This window comes from Cryptomeria japonica, chromosome 11 (genome assembly GCF_030272615.1).
Source record: "Cryptomeria japonica chromosome 11, Sugi_1.0, whole genome shotgun sequence".
NCBI classification, from domain to species: domain Eukaryota; kingdom Viridiplantae; phylum Streptophyta; class Pinopsida; order Cupressales; family Cupressaceae; genus Cryptomeria; species Cryptomeria japonica.
This window is the reverse complement of record NC_081415.1, coordinates 662,172,447-662,186,999: the sequence shown is the minus strand read 5'-3', so window position 1 is coordinate 662,186,999 and position 14,553 is coordinate 662,172,447. Positions and strand designations below refer to the sequence as shown.

The 14,553-nt window shown below is 37.3% G+C and overlaps 1 protein-coding gene across 5 annotated transcripts in view; it reads right to left on the bottom strand.

Annotated features, from left to right (window-relative positions):
* LOC131065111 (two-component response regulator-like PRR37) overlaps window positions 1-14,553 on the bottom strand; it is a 51,857-nt gene that overhangs the window by 36,203 nt on the left and 1,101 nt on the right. The gene's annotated exons all lie outside the window — the stretch shown is intronic.

The following is a 14,553-nucleotide window of genomic DNA, read 5'->3' as shown; positions in this document are numbered from 1 at the left end:
TCATGTTTTGGCGCCAATGAATTTTTGAATTATATTAAATGCTAAAAATCGATAAAATTTGAGATATTCAATTAAAATTAGCATTTAAAAATTGCGCAAAACATTTAATTAATTATTTTTGCCTTTAAAAAATCGAATTAATTAATTACGAAGGCATTTTTAATTAATTATTAATTTTAAATAAAAAATAAATTTGGGCGCTTGGGTTTTATTTTCTATATTTTAACAAAAGTCGGCCTTAATTTTTATTTAAAATTTTATTTTAATTGCCTTATTTACAAAGTCGGCCTAGAGGTGATTGAGGGGGTGAGCGCCTATAAAGGGGAGGTGAATTATTGCATTTTCAAATCATCATTTAAACCTTCATTTGCATGCGATTTGGAGAAGACAAGGAGGAAGTGCAAAATTTCCATTCAAGGGGAGTGCGAACTTGGTTTGAAGTGGAGCGAACTTGCCATCAAGACGTTGAAGACCCCCCCAAAAGGTGGTGAAATTGACAAAGAAGACGTTCGCTAGAAGAAGATCACGTTGAAATCTTCAAAGCTTCGATTTTTGCCTAGGCGAATTGCCTTATTTTGCATTTTTAGAGTTAGCTCTCAAGAGAGGTATGGCGAGGATCCCTTGTCTTAATTTTGAGTTTTGATCATCATAGTCTTGAAATTTTGAATTTTGAAATTTTGAAATTTCAGTAACTCGATCGTATTTAGGAAATGATAACTCAAAGACTTATCATGAAGTTTCCTAAATTTAATCTCTAATCTATAGTTATACATTGTAAAATCTATTACTTATTTTGAAATGTTGTGTAGGTGTTACAATGGCGACCCCGAAGGCGGGAGCATCCACCAGTCGTCCAGCTCTCATGAAGGAAGATCAAAAGAACGAAGAATTGGAGACCAAGATCGTGTCTAAGTGGAGCAACATTGGAGATACCAACTTGGGCAACTTCAGTACAAAGAAGTTTCGAGAGGTCCCTTGCATTGGCAAGCCATCACCTGTCGCCAGGAGGATAATTGAAAGTGGCATCATTAAGGCGGCCGGCTTCCCTCCAACAGTCCAGTGCCATGAGTTGATGATCGAGTGTGCTCGTCATTATGATCCACAGTCCAGAACTATCGTGTCCAAGGAGGGAAACACTTTGGCTTACCTTTCAGAGGAGGCTATAAGTGAGGCTTTCCATCTTCCGGAGCACAGAGATATGGTCTACAAAAGCATAGAAGGAGCCAAGTCCATGTACGAAGATGATCCAGATGCTTGCCTAAGCATCATTAACAAGAACTGGTTACTCAAGAGTCGTCCTCGCCTGATCAAGATCCCGAACACACCACATAGGATCGACTTCCAAGAGGAGTACAGAGATTTGATAACAATGCTCAACCGAGTCACAGGATCTCCTCAAGCCTTCTGTTTTGAGAAATGGATGTTCTACTTCATCCAAGTGATAGTTCAGGGAAAAGGAACAATTAATTGGGCTAGAATGATTAGCCATTGCTTGGACGTACAGTTAAGGAGACTGAAGGCTACCAAGTCCTTCCACATGAGTTCATACGTCATATATGCCTTGATCAGAAGCTTTGAGTACGCAGGACTACCTCACAAAGGGGTGATTGGAAGAGAACCCGGCGAGGTCAGAGTTTGTGATTCCTATGTTCACTTGCATCATCCACCAAGAAGTAAATACAAGTTAGTTAATGATACCTTCACGATGAACATCACAAGGACGTTGCAAGGAGGGATTCACAATAGACTATCTCAAGATGCACAAGAGCTAGTAAAGAGGTACGGTGCTTGGTTTATCCAATTCCCGAAATTTACTTATATTAGAGTTCATGGATGTCCTTCACCTCCATACATGTTGCCGAGATATTCGACAGACAGAATAGTGTTACTTGAAGTAACAAGACAGTTGGCAGCTTATGCGAAGGCGTTCAAACACAGACATGGGAATGGAGTTCCTGTACCTATTATATTAGGCAATTCAGTTGAGGTATGTCCTAATGCTCTAGCCATGGATGACGCAGAGAAGGAGTTAGCTTTGTATTCATTTTCATTCTTTGCCTTGAGGGAGAGCTTTGATCCACATGGAAATATAGAGGAGACAGCCGGTAGAAAATATAAGCATGAGTTTCAGATAGAAGATTTTATGATGAATCTCTTAGATGATCTTGAAGTGAAAAGAAAGATGCATTCTAGATTGCCTTTGGATTTCATCAGGAAATGCAAGATTTACAGAGTGGCCGACCAAGCTCAGGACAATGGCAGACATCTCCAATCATCCTATGATCGAGAAAGCAAAACAGTGAGGTTAGATTGGAATGAGCCCGAGGTTGTGGATCTAGATGCTTTGATGGCTCCAGTTTTGTCTTGTACTCGCAGATGGGTTGATGTGCAGCATCAGAAGTTGAGAGAACAGGGCATAGCTATGACTTTCACCTTGGAGGAGAGACCAGTTGAAGGTGGGGCAAGTGTAAGCGAAGGCAATCCTAATCCTAGAAATGCAAGCGAAGGCAACCTTCGAAGCGCAAGTGAAGGCAATCTCCATCCAAGAGGCTCGAAGAGGAAAGAGAGACCTGAAAAAAGAGAATCTTCCAAGAAGAAGCAAGGGGCCAACCGAGATCGTTCATCCGACACATCTTCTCGACAGGAGAAAAGGACATTTGAGATGGAGGAGTCTATGGAATCAATGGTACAGAACGATAAAGAAGGACAGGCACCTCGAAGGTCACCAGATGGATCTCTCCAAGATAATGAGTTGCATGAAGATAGGGAAGATAACGAAGTAACATCTCCTCCCAGAGAAGAAGAATTGCCTAAGGAGATTCAAGTTAAAGAAACAAGATCTGCCATCCCAGATTGGTTAAAGGAAAGACTAACGAAGGTAATTGTGACCGAGGACGAGGACAATGTGATTGATTTGGAGAGCCTTGTTGGACATTCTCAGGAAGTGACAGAGAAGAGGAAGGCTACTAAGATGTCCAAAATGATTAGAGATGAGACTGGATCCAGAAAATTGCAGATAGCTACACCGGCAGTGGACGAGTATGAAGGTGAGATACTTGCATAAGAATATGATGTAGAGACATTTGAGCTTGGTCCACTTACAGCCGAACAAACACTGGATGATGCCAACGATTCATTTGAGGCATTGAAAGACAAGCTTAGGGAAGAAATGGAAAAAAATAGAAAGCTTGAGAGAGAGGTCGGTGCATGGAGAACATATTTCAACCATCTCAATCAGCCTTTAGGACGTCAGGATCTAGCAAGATCACCCGTACAGGCACTTCCCCTTCAATCAATTGGTGAGGCAGAGAGAGTCAGGAGTTTGGTCCAACTTATGAGCTCTTGGATTGACAAGTCTCATACAGTTGCCATGGAATTTGCAACGAGGATGATGCAGACCATTCATAGGGCTATCCAGGTTCTTGAGATCATCCACAACTTGATGATAACGGTAGCCGCCTTTGCTCATACTAAAGACGTTATCATTCCTGTCTTACAAGTAATCAGACAAACATCAAGGAAGGTCTTAGCGCAGGAAAAGATAATGGATGGAGGACCTCATAGTTTACTTCAGTGGTCGACTTTACTCTAGATGAAGGAAGTTCTCTTCGAGGACATCAGTACTAGGTGCAATCATGTTGAGGAAGTTATCCATCCGATCCAGGACAGAGTGTTTGAGGTACTACGTACCATTCTTGGCAGGAGGATCGAGGTTGAGACAGATGTGGATTTGCAGGAATTGGAGGATAGAGTCAAGGTCATCTTTTGCAAGGATGCTAATGTTATCACAGATGAGCAACGAGACCAGATGTTTGCTACCATGCTCCTGATTGAGAAGACTAAAGAACTTGAACCTGGATGGGACGTTGCTCTTCTCAAGGCATTTGATCAGGTCATCCACTTAGAAGAAAGAATGAGGAATCTTCCCGAGATTCCAATTGCTGAGATCGAGGGAATCGTATCAAGATTCATTGCATATGCTAAAAAGGAGCATTGGAAAGGGAATAAGATTCTAGATGAGAGGTTGTTATAGATGACATGGCACCTTAATTGTCATTGGTCTATGTCTCCTAGATTTTTGTGCCAAAATTTAATATTTGGCTATGCATTTAATATTGTTCAGTAAAAGGAGGCTATTTGTAATAAACCCTAATTAGGGTTTAGGTGTCATAATCTTGGCCATTGATCTTCTTTCGATCTGGACCGTTCATTGTAATTGAGGATGCTATTTATACCCTCATTTCTTTTCATTTTGTAATAAGAAAACTAGAGATTAAGTTGAAATTAGAGAGATTAGAGATTAGAAGCAAGTTGTTTTTGTAGCAAGATTGAGCATTGAGGAAGGAATTTCAAACAATTGTTGTACATGATGGCTTTGAGATCAATAAAATATTGAAGTTATGGTGTTTTATTGCTATTCTTGTGGTTATCTTCATGGTTGTTCACTTTCTTGAATCATTCTCAATCAAGGTAGTGTTTTAGTTCGAAGGACAAAGTGTTGGACTTGATCTTTGGTAGGATTCACTTTCCAAACCACTAGCTTCTTGCTGATTGTAGGAACGCCTTGCGTGGTCAACTGGAGATACTTGAATCATTTAAACCTTCAATCGTTGTTGTATCGTGGTAGTGTCCTTGATCTTTGATGTATTGAAAAATCATTTGTTACCTTAGAAGATCGCATCAATTTCAATTGAGTTGTTAATTTATGGCAATATTGAAGTTGGTAGAATCTCACCAAGTCTCGTTCACATTGAGTCATTCTTAGGGTTAGATTAGACTAGATCTCTTGCAAACCCTACTCTTTTGATATTTTTTGAGAGCTTGTTTAGTTTAGGAAATTCTTCGGAAACGTAAGGCCCCTTGATGACACAGCAATCACAACGACCACTGGTGCTTATCCACACGTAGAGACCCTACTAAAGAGAACATTGGAGTCACCCTAACTGATCCTTCTTGCGATATCTTCAGCAGTTAGAGACTTTATTCAAGAGAGGATAAGATGCCTTTGGGTATTTTATTCTGTGTATGATTGTGTACAAAATACACGTCAACAAGTAGGAAGATAGAGATTGAAGAGTACTCTCAAGTCATCATTAATGCCTATGTAACGGGGCAAATTAATTATAGGAAATGGAAAAGGATTTTCAAGGACGTGGTGTTAACCTAGAAGTTCTTTTACAATATTTCTTTTAAGCATTGTTACAAGGAATGCAATGGATTTAAAAACACATTGACTAGTATGGGTGTGGATCAAATTTCTTTTGTGGCAAGGGTGAGTACGGATCTATTTGAATGACTTATTGAAGAATCTATTCTTTGTGAGTATTGGCAGATCATCCCACCTCTTCCTCCAAATATTTTTGTTTGTCAGAATATTATTGATAAAAGGTTGGTGTGTGTGACAATAACATTTGTCAATTTGCATGTGTTCTTAGCTTCAAGTGTGTGCAGCTTAAGATAGCAGACACTTGTTATTTGCTACCATGTTTGAGGAGATTTTTTCATGCCTTCATATCTTCATGATTAAAGGTTGTAAGGTAGAAATTTTTTGAGACAATTCACAATAGAGAAAATCAAATGACAAAGTAGGAGAACTAATGCATCTAAGGGAACAATTACAAATAAACACTTCTTCAAAATCTTTAATTTATCGGATGCAAAGACTTTGGAGTACATTAAAATGGTGCTTGATGAGGATGGTATTGCTAGGTCCATGTTTATGTGCATGTAGAATTCTATACTTGAAGATTTTATAGCAAAAAAGAAGTCTATGATAGAAGACTATGCTAGCCATCAGTGGATTGTTCACACTGTTGCCACCTAAGAAGGTGTTCCATGTTGAATCGAGCTGTAATGAGGTGTTGAAGGGTTTAGAGTGCAAGGATAGCAGAAAGAACAGATGCGATAGACAACAAGATGTTTAATGTTGAGTCTTTTGTATGGATTTAGTAATGGTTGTGGATAATCTTCGGGTGGTGATAAGAGATAGAGATATGGAAATGTCTAGTATGTCTATGATTGCATCTGTTTTGAACTTTTGAGTGAAAAGAAGTGCATGTGGAGAAAAAGGAGTTCATAGAACCTATGGTTGTGATGGTTGATAGGCTGGATGTCATGTCCCCATTTTCTGGTTCTCTTGCAGTGCATCTATTGTTGGCTCCTGGGGTGGTGTCACCAAGATCAAAGGGGTATTTCAATGTTGTCAATGTGTTCAAACAAATTAATGGAGATGAACGACACTTTCTGGAATGATTTTGGACAGCTTAGCTAAGACTTACTATTTTTAGTAAATATCAATTTGGACATTGATTGGTCAATTGGGAGTTTTGGCTGACTTACAATTTTTAGCAATTTCTATTTTTAGCAGTTACTATTTATAGTAACCACTATTTTTGGCAACTGGTCATAGCTTTAATCTCCTCTCAGCTTCAGTGTGTAGCATCTTCAATTTTTATGTTCGGACAATTCTTACTATTTTTAGCAAAAGGCTATTTTTAGTAAGTGTTATTTTTAGCACTTGGTCATGGTCTTAATTCCTCTCCCAATTCAATACAATGGGTTTCAGTTGGACTTGATGAGTTAAATTGCTTTCAGAAGAGATTTATTTTATTTTATTCACTAAGTCTTTATAAAGTTCTTTTTACAAATATTCCCCCTTGGCCTAGTAACATGAAATTGTTTTTAAAAGAGGGGAAATTTGATATCCAAAATGGACACCTAAGGAAGAGGAGAAATATTATTTTATTGAGCTTATATTATGCTTCCAAATATTTAATAATTAATTCTTTTAGTCAGTTACCTTCTTTTGTGGTTCTATTAATGGTCATTTAGTTAGTCATTAGTCAACTATTGCTTCTTTTATAAGAACGCATAGTTTGCTTTTTAGTTTTAAGCTTTTTAGCTTTATTTTGCGTTTTAAGCTTTTTTAAGCTTTAGATTAACGGTTTGTTCTTTTAAGAACACCGTCTTGTAATTCCTTTATAGAAGCTTGTATATTCGTAATTAATTCATCTGATTATTTTGAGCGATCAATTTTCATGGTATCAAAGCGAGTCGATGGGCTTATTTAGGATTTGGTGAGTTTTTTAAAAGTTCGTAACTTCCTACCTGGAATTTATTTCCATAAAAATTTTAATCAACTTTTTTTTGAAAAAAATTGTTGGATTTTTTGGCGTGCTAGGCTTCATGGTCAAGGCGAAGTTTTTCTTCCGCAAGTCATGTTCCAGTTTTGTACCTATGCGATTTTTCTAAGCATTGTTTTTATGGAACTGGGTCGTTTTTTTTGGTGGCCTTTCATTTTTTTTTGGTGGGCTTGCAATCTAAGTTTTTTTTGAGTCGTGAGCTTTGTCTTGGCGTTTTCCATGGCAGAAGGGCAAGGTTTCTAGTCACGTCTTTTGCAAGTTCGTGGGTTTATTGTCGATTGTCTGAGGGTGTCTTTTACCACATGATTTTGTGCTTGAAGGTGTCTTTTACCGTGCAGTTTTCAAACGGGACATCAAGGAGGAATAAAAAAACATCAAGTACATTTTAAAAGTTTTATTTGAGAAATAAAAAAGGTTTGAACTTCTATGAGGATTTTAAATTGCCTTCAAGTTTTGGTTTTGGAGGGAAAAGGTTTCAAATTGAACGATGGCTGCCCTAATTTCCTTTTAACTCTATATATTCATGTTTTGAGCTCTCATTTGACATGCTTATGTTTATAACTTAATGTTATGCTGCTGGAATGAGCTTAGGGAGTTCTTCTTTTTTAGGTTGAGGACAAAAACCCTCTTCTTGTTTGCTGGTTTCTGTGGTGAAACATTCACCCTAGCTGGTTGGTGCTCTTGGTTTTGGTTTGACAGTGATTTTGACATGGTTTGGTATGATGGGTTTGAATTTATCTAAGATAGAGATATATGAATTATTTTGATGTGGGTATTGTGATTTTGGTGAGTGGTGAGCCTTTTCGAAGTGTTCTTCGATTTGGTAGAGTTTTGGAGTTTTTTTGGAGTGCTGGTATGCTTTTTCTGACAAACTGGGAAACCAAGTATTGATCATAATAGTGAGATTGCTAAGTATCGTTTTGGGTATCATTTCATTGCATTCCTCATAGCCCGGCACCTCTTTTCAAGGTATTATATGCTTATTTTGGCAGAGGACTAATTTATTATTACAAATCGCCCTCTTAGGTAAAGGATCCAATCTTGTCTTGGCACGTGAGAGCTGATTGTGGGAATTTATGAGTATTGTGGTCTGCAAATTCTGATAAATTTAATCAAATTTTGTGATCAATATAGTTTCAATCAAAATTCAGAGTTCTAACTCCAACAATCTAATTCTAATGATTATTGTTTCAGGTATTCCTTATGCTGATCAAGAGGATAGAAGAGATGAAGATATAATCTGAAATCAAATCCAAACTGTTGCAGTGTGAAGGGAAGGATGCACAACACTTATCGATTGTTGTATTGTTTTTCCTCCTCACCGTATGAATGTTATATATGTGAATAAGAGGGTACGTAGGGAAGAGACATGTCTTCCCGCATGGGAAGACATGTCTCTTCCCTACGTACCACTCGTGATAACACAACACTTAACAAACACTAAGATCAGATCGCTTGATTGACTAATCGCAAGGAATGCGATTTACCATGAATCGCTAATCACAGCCTTTGTTAACTCATTAACATGAAATGAGTGCGATCGGTGGCAAATACCATAACTCATATTTGATTTATCTATCATTTAATGTTAGCGTATATAATAATAATTTATCTATTATTATATATGTTAACATTCAGATTTCATCTAATCAATTATCATGCATTGGAATTATGGAACTGTACGACCGACGCTACAAGAATTAACACTCCCTCTTAGCTAGAGAGAACAAATTTCATGTTAAAGAAAACATCACAATTCATCCATTGATTGTGAAGGGAAGAGATATCACACCATAGTGATATTCAGAGATATGGTTCAACAATGAATATAAAGTCTCATGATAGTCACCATAACTCATAGTTATCAAATAAGGTATGTGCACTGGCATCAAGTCACATGATGCCTACCATGCTGATAACGATTCATGGCATGTCCACGAATATTATGTCCATAATATTCACCATGAAGATCTCTATCATAATTATGGTTTATTTAATGATATCAACCAACTGATATCTACCATAATGTCTCAGAGATATATACTATCATGACATGTCCACAGATATCAAGTCACATGATATGCATCAAGATAGATAAATTGGTAATTGTAAAGTCGTCACCTTACAATATCAATTTGATACAAGTGTTCATTATTGAAAAGTCGTCACCCTTCAATAATGTTCACAGGGGGCCCATGAAGTCATGGAGTCACACACATGACAAATAAAAGAGTTTACACATTAAACATCTTAAATATATTAGTATATCAAAATAAATGAGACTATCTCTCAAAATTAAATTACATTTTCAACCATACCAAGTTTATCTCTAAAGTGTTCAATCTTGGTCCTGGAGAGAGGCTTGGTAAGAATGTCTGCAATCTGATCACCTGTACTAATATAATCCAGTCGGATCACATTCCTTTCCACCATATCTCGAACATAGTGATAAGGAATTTCAATGTGTTTAGACCTGTCTTGAAATACTGGATTCATTGAAAGCTTGATGCAACTCTGATTATTGCAATAGATGGCGGTAGGATTTAAGGGTTGACCAAACAGTCCTACAAGCAATTTCCAAAGCCATACTGCTTCTCTTGCTCCTGTGGAGGTTGCAATGTATTCAGCTTTTGTAGAACTCTGAGCAACTGAAGATTGTTTTCTACATATCCATGAGATCATTGTTGATCCTAAACCGAAGCAACATCCTGATGTGCTTTTCCTGTCAACTACGCTTCTAGACCAATAAGAATAAGTGAATCCATGTAGGTCAAGGTCTACATGTTTATATTTCAGACCAAAACCAATAGTTCCTCAGAGATATCTCAGAATATGTCTTGCAGCAACAAGATGTATTTCCCTAGGTGCACACATGAACTGACTTAGTGTATTAACAGCATAACATATATCAAGTCTTGTGTTTACCAAATACATCAGAGATCCAATAATTTATCTGTGGAGGGTAGGATCTGCAAACTCTAATTCTGCAACTGCTTCATTTAGCTTGTGCAGATTTGTCTCAATAGGTGTGGTCATGGATCTACAATCCATCATTCCAAATCTCTTGAGTATATCAATGGTGTATTTTCCTTGATTGAGGATTATACCATTTGCCTACTGCCAAACTCCCAATCCAAGGAAGTAGTGAAGAATTCCTAAATCCTTCATATCAAATTCAGAGGCTAATTATTACTTACACCGAGAAATACGATGATCCTCTCCTGAGATTAGTAGATCATCAACATAAAGAATAAGAAATAATAATTCACCATTGATTACCTTGTAGTAGAGATTTGGATCTCCTTCATTCTTGGAAAACCCTAATCCCAAGAGATAGTGATCAATTCTTTCATACCATGCTCTGGGGCCTGTTTCAGTCCATATAGGGCTTTCTTTAATCTACAGACATGTGATTCAGCCTTATGAATCACAAAACCTTCAAGTTGCTCCAAATAAACTTCTTCTTCAATCTTACCATTCAGAAAAGCAGTCTTAACATCCATTTGATGGACTTTCCATCCTTTAGATGCTGCAATAGCCAAAACTGCTCGGACAGAAGTGTATATGGCAATAGGAGCAAATGTCTCTTCATAGTCAATACCTTCTTTCTGTGATAAACCTCTGGCAACAAACCTTGCTTTGTGCTTCTCAATGTTGCCATCTGTTGCATGTTTGATTTTGAAAAGCCATTTAGAAGATACCACAGATTTGCCTTTAGGCCTAGGCATGATATGCTAGACATCATTTTTCATAATTGACTGATACTCTTCTGACATAACATCTTTCCAAACTTGATGCTTGAGAGCATCTCCAACACAGGAAGGTTATGCATCAATGATCTCACTCATCAAGGTAGCATAACTGGAAAATGTGTTAGGTCACTTACTTTCTCTGAAGGTCCCCTTTGGAGCGGCATAATTTTCAGCTTCTTGAAGCATCTTTCTAGCCCAAAGTGGTCTCTTCCTAGTTTCAGGATAAGGTTCTTCTAAAGGTAAGTCTTGAACTTCATGCTCAACGTTTTCAGGGGTCTCCCTCTGAATCTCAATGGTGGGATCCTCATCCATGCTTGTAGAAGGATATTGGTGTTCTAATTCATTAGATCTTTTGGACCTCCTGAATGCTATGTCTTCTTCAAAGATGACATCTCTGCTTCGTTCAATTTGCCTTTGTCTAAGTATGTATACTCTGTATGCCTTAGAGGTTTCATTGTACCCAACAAATACCCCTTTCTTTCCAAAAGGTTCTAACTTTGATCTCTTTTCTTTGGGAACGTGGATATAGACTGGACACCCAAAGATCCAGAGATGACATGTCAGATTTGTTACCAATAAAGGCTTCTTTAGGGGTTTTATTATCAATCTCAGAGAATGAGGACATCTATTTTGAATGTACACAGTTGTCCTAGATGCTTCAACCCAAAATGAGGTTTCTATATTTTGGTCAAACAACATAGCCCTAGCAGCTTCTACTATAGCCTATTCTTTCTTTCAACTACCCCATTTGGTTGTGGGTTATAAGGTACAGTTAACTCCCTCTTAATCCCAACATTTATACAATAATCTTTAAAAATATCAGAAGTGTATTCCCCCCCATTGTCTATTCTTAAGGTTGTGATTTTCTTACCTATCATGTTTTCTGCAAGAGCTTTGAATTCCTTAAATTTAGAAAGGATTTCTTCAGACTCTTTATAACTCAGAAAATATATCCAAGTGTTCCTAGAATAATCGTCTTCAAATATTACATAATATAAAAATCCCCCCTAAGGAGGGTACAGACATGGGTCCACATAAATCAGAATGAACTAATTCTAATACATTTTTGGATTTACTGTTGCTAAAATTGAAAGACCCTTTAGTATTCTCTCCGAAGCCACACCCCTTGCAAGCTCCTTCAGAACTGTGACTTAGCTTGGGTAAGACAATCACCATCTTCTCTATCTTAAGTAGGGCATGGAAATGAAGGTGCCCTAATCTTTTGTGCCAAAGTTCATTCGAATCTGTTGTCTCATGAATCAAGGCTTGAGATGGAGTGGTGCAAAGTTTGTAGAGACTCCCTTGTCTGACTCCATGGTGTGGGCTTTCTTGATGGTGGAGTTCTTTGGCCAAGCAAGTACCTTTCCTTCCATAAAGGTTAATCTATAACCCTTATCTTTAAGTGCAGAAAATAAAACAAGGTTTCTCTTTATACCAAGTACAAATAGAACTCCAGTCATTTGTAGGGATATGCTTGGCTTTAGGTTGATATTGCAGATTCCTATTCCCATAACTGGATAATTTGAGTCATCACCAATTGTTACCTCCTCATTTGAATTTTCCACAAGTGTATCTAGGTGCTCACGAAATCCAGTGATGTGTCAAGATGCTCCACTGTCGATCACCAATGTGTTGGAACTGGAGGTGACTTGACTAGACAGGGCTGAGTAGAAGACTAGTTTCTCGGAATGACACCCTTTCTTAACTTCTACCATTGAAGCATGTTGCTTGATCTTGTCTGGACATTTCATTGCATAGTGCCCATATTGGTCACATCCGAAACATTGTACTTCAGAAATGTCTCTCTTCTTCTTTGAAGACCCCTTTCCATTTGAGCCTTTGTCCCTCTTTCTCTTAAAGTTCTTATTCTTTCCTTTCTTGTGGGAATTAGAATTTAGAACTTGAATGTCCTCATTACCATTGTTTTGTTTTACTCCTCTTATGACAAGCCGAGATTCCTCTTGAATGCAATCGGTTTTCAATCTATCAAACTTAGGAAATTTTGAACGAGCACTGATTCCTTGAATGAAAGATTCCCATGAGGTAGGAAGTCCATTTAGGGCCATCATAGCAAGTTCTTTGTTGTCTACTAGATGTCCAATAGTGTATAGTTGATCCCTAAGCTTGGTGATCCTTAAGAAATAGGATTTAATTGTCTCTCCTTTATTCATCTTTATATGGTGTAGTTGATTCATCAAGGTGAGAGCCCTGCTAGTGTTGTTGATTTCATAAATGTCAGCTAGGGATTTGAACATCTGAAAAGCCATCTCATATTTAGAAATAACTAGCACAATGTGATCTCTCACTGAATCCACAATTATCTTAAGAGCCTTCTCACTGTCCTTGCTCCACTGAATTTTCCCCGTATCATCAGAGGGTTTAGGAATTTCACTTTTGACATAGGAGTCAATTTTATTTTCTTTCAAAACAAGTATGATCCTGAATTTCCAAGATATAAAATTGGATGCTCCATCTAGTCGATCTTCAAACCTAACTCTGGTTGCCATTAGGATTATAGGAATGTGATAGACTAAGAGCCGGGTGAAAGTCTATATGATCGTTACAAAATTTAATTTGATCTTCCTTAACCTGGCTCTGATACCATGATAAATTTAATCAAATTTTGTGATCAATATAGTTTCAATCAAAATTCAGAGTTCTAACTCCAACAATCTAATTCTAATGATTATTGTTTCAAGTATTCCTTATGCTGATCAAGAGGATAGAAGAGATGAAGATATAATCTGAAATCAAATCCAAACTGTTGCAATGTGAAGGGAAGGATGCGTATTTTTTTTCCTCCTCACCGTATGAATGTTATATATGTGAATAAGAGGGTACGTAGTGAAGAGATATGTCTTCCCACGCGGGAAGAAATGTCTCTTCCCTACGTACCACTCATGATAACACAACACTTAACAAACACTAAGATCAGATCGCTTGATTGACTAATCGCAAGGAATGCAATTTACCATGAATCACTAATCACAGCCTTTGTTAACTCATTAACATGAAATGGTGCGATCAGTGGCAACTACCATAACTCATATTTGATTTATCTATCATTTAATGTTAACGTATATAATAATAGTTTATCTATTATTATATATGTTAACATTCAGATTTCATCTAATCAATTATCATGCATCGGAATTATGGAATTGTACGACCGACGCTACAAGAATTAACAAATTCTTCTTAAAAGCTTGCTGTTGCAGACTTTCTGAGATACACTTCTGAGTATTCTGAGCCTTGTCTTGTATTTATGACTGCTGATTAGTTGGAAACTTCATAGCAGACCTGTAGCTACTTGTACGATCATTTTGAAGGTGATTTTGAAGGTTTATCAGACCAACGACAGCAAGTACAGTTACCCTTCTGAAGGTATTTTATGCTTAGTATTTCTTGTCGTGTGTTTACTTGTTGTAATACAAAGTTGAAAGACAAAGAATTCTGATTTTATGAACAGCAGTACTTGTAGCTCTTGTATTTCAGTTTTGATGAGGTTTAAGTTGCTTTCTATATATTTATGTTCTCTTTGAACGTTTGGGAAACAATCAAATTAGATTATTACTTGCAATTCCTTTGTATTGGTAAACCATTGCATGCTAAACTTTACATCAGCAAAGACAAAAAAAATCAGGGGTGGACATTACACT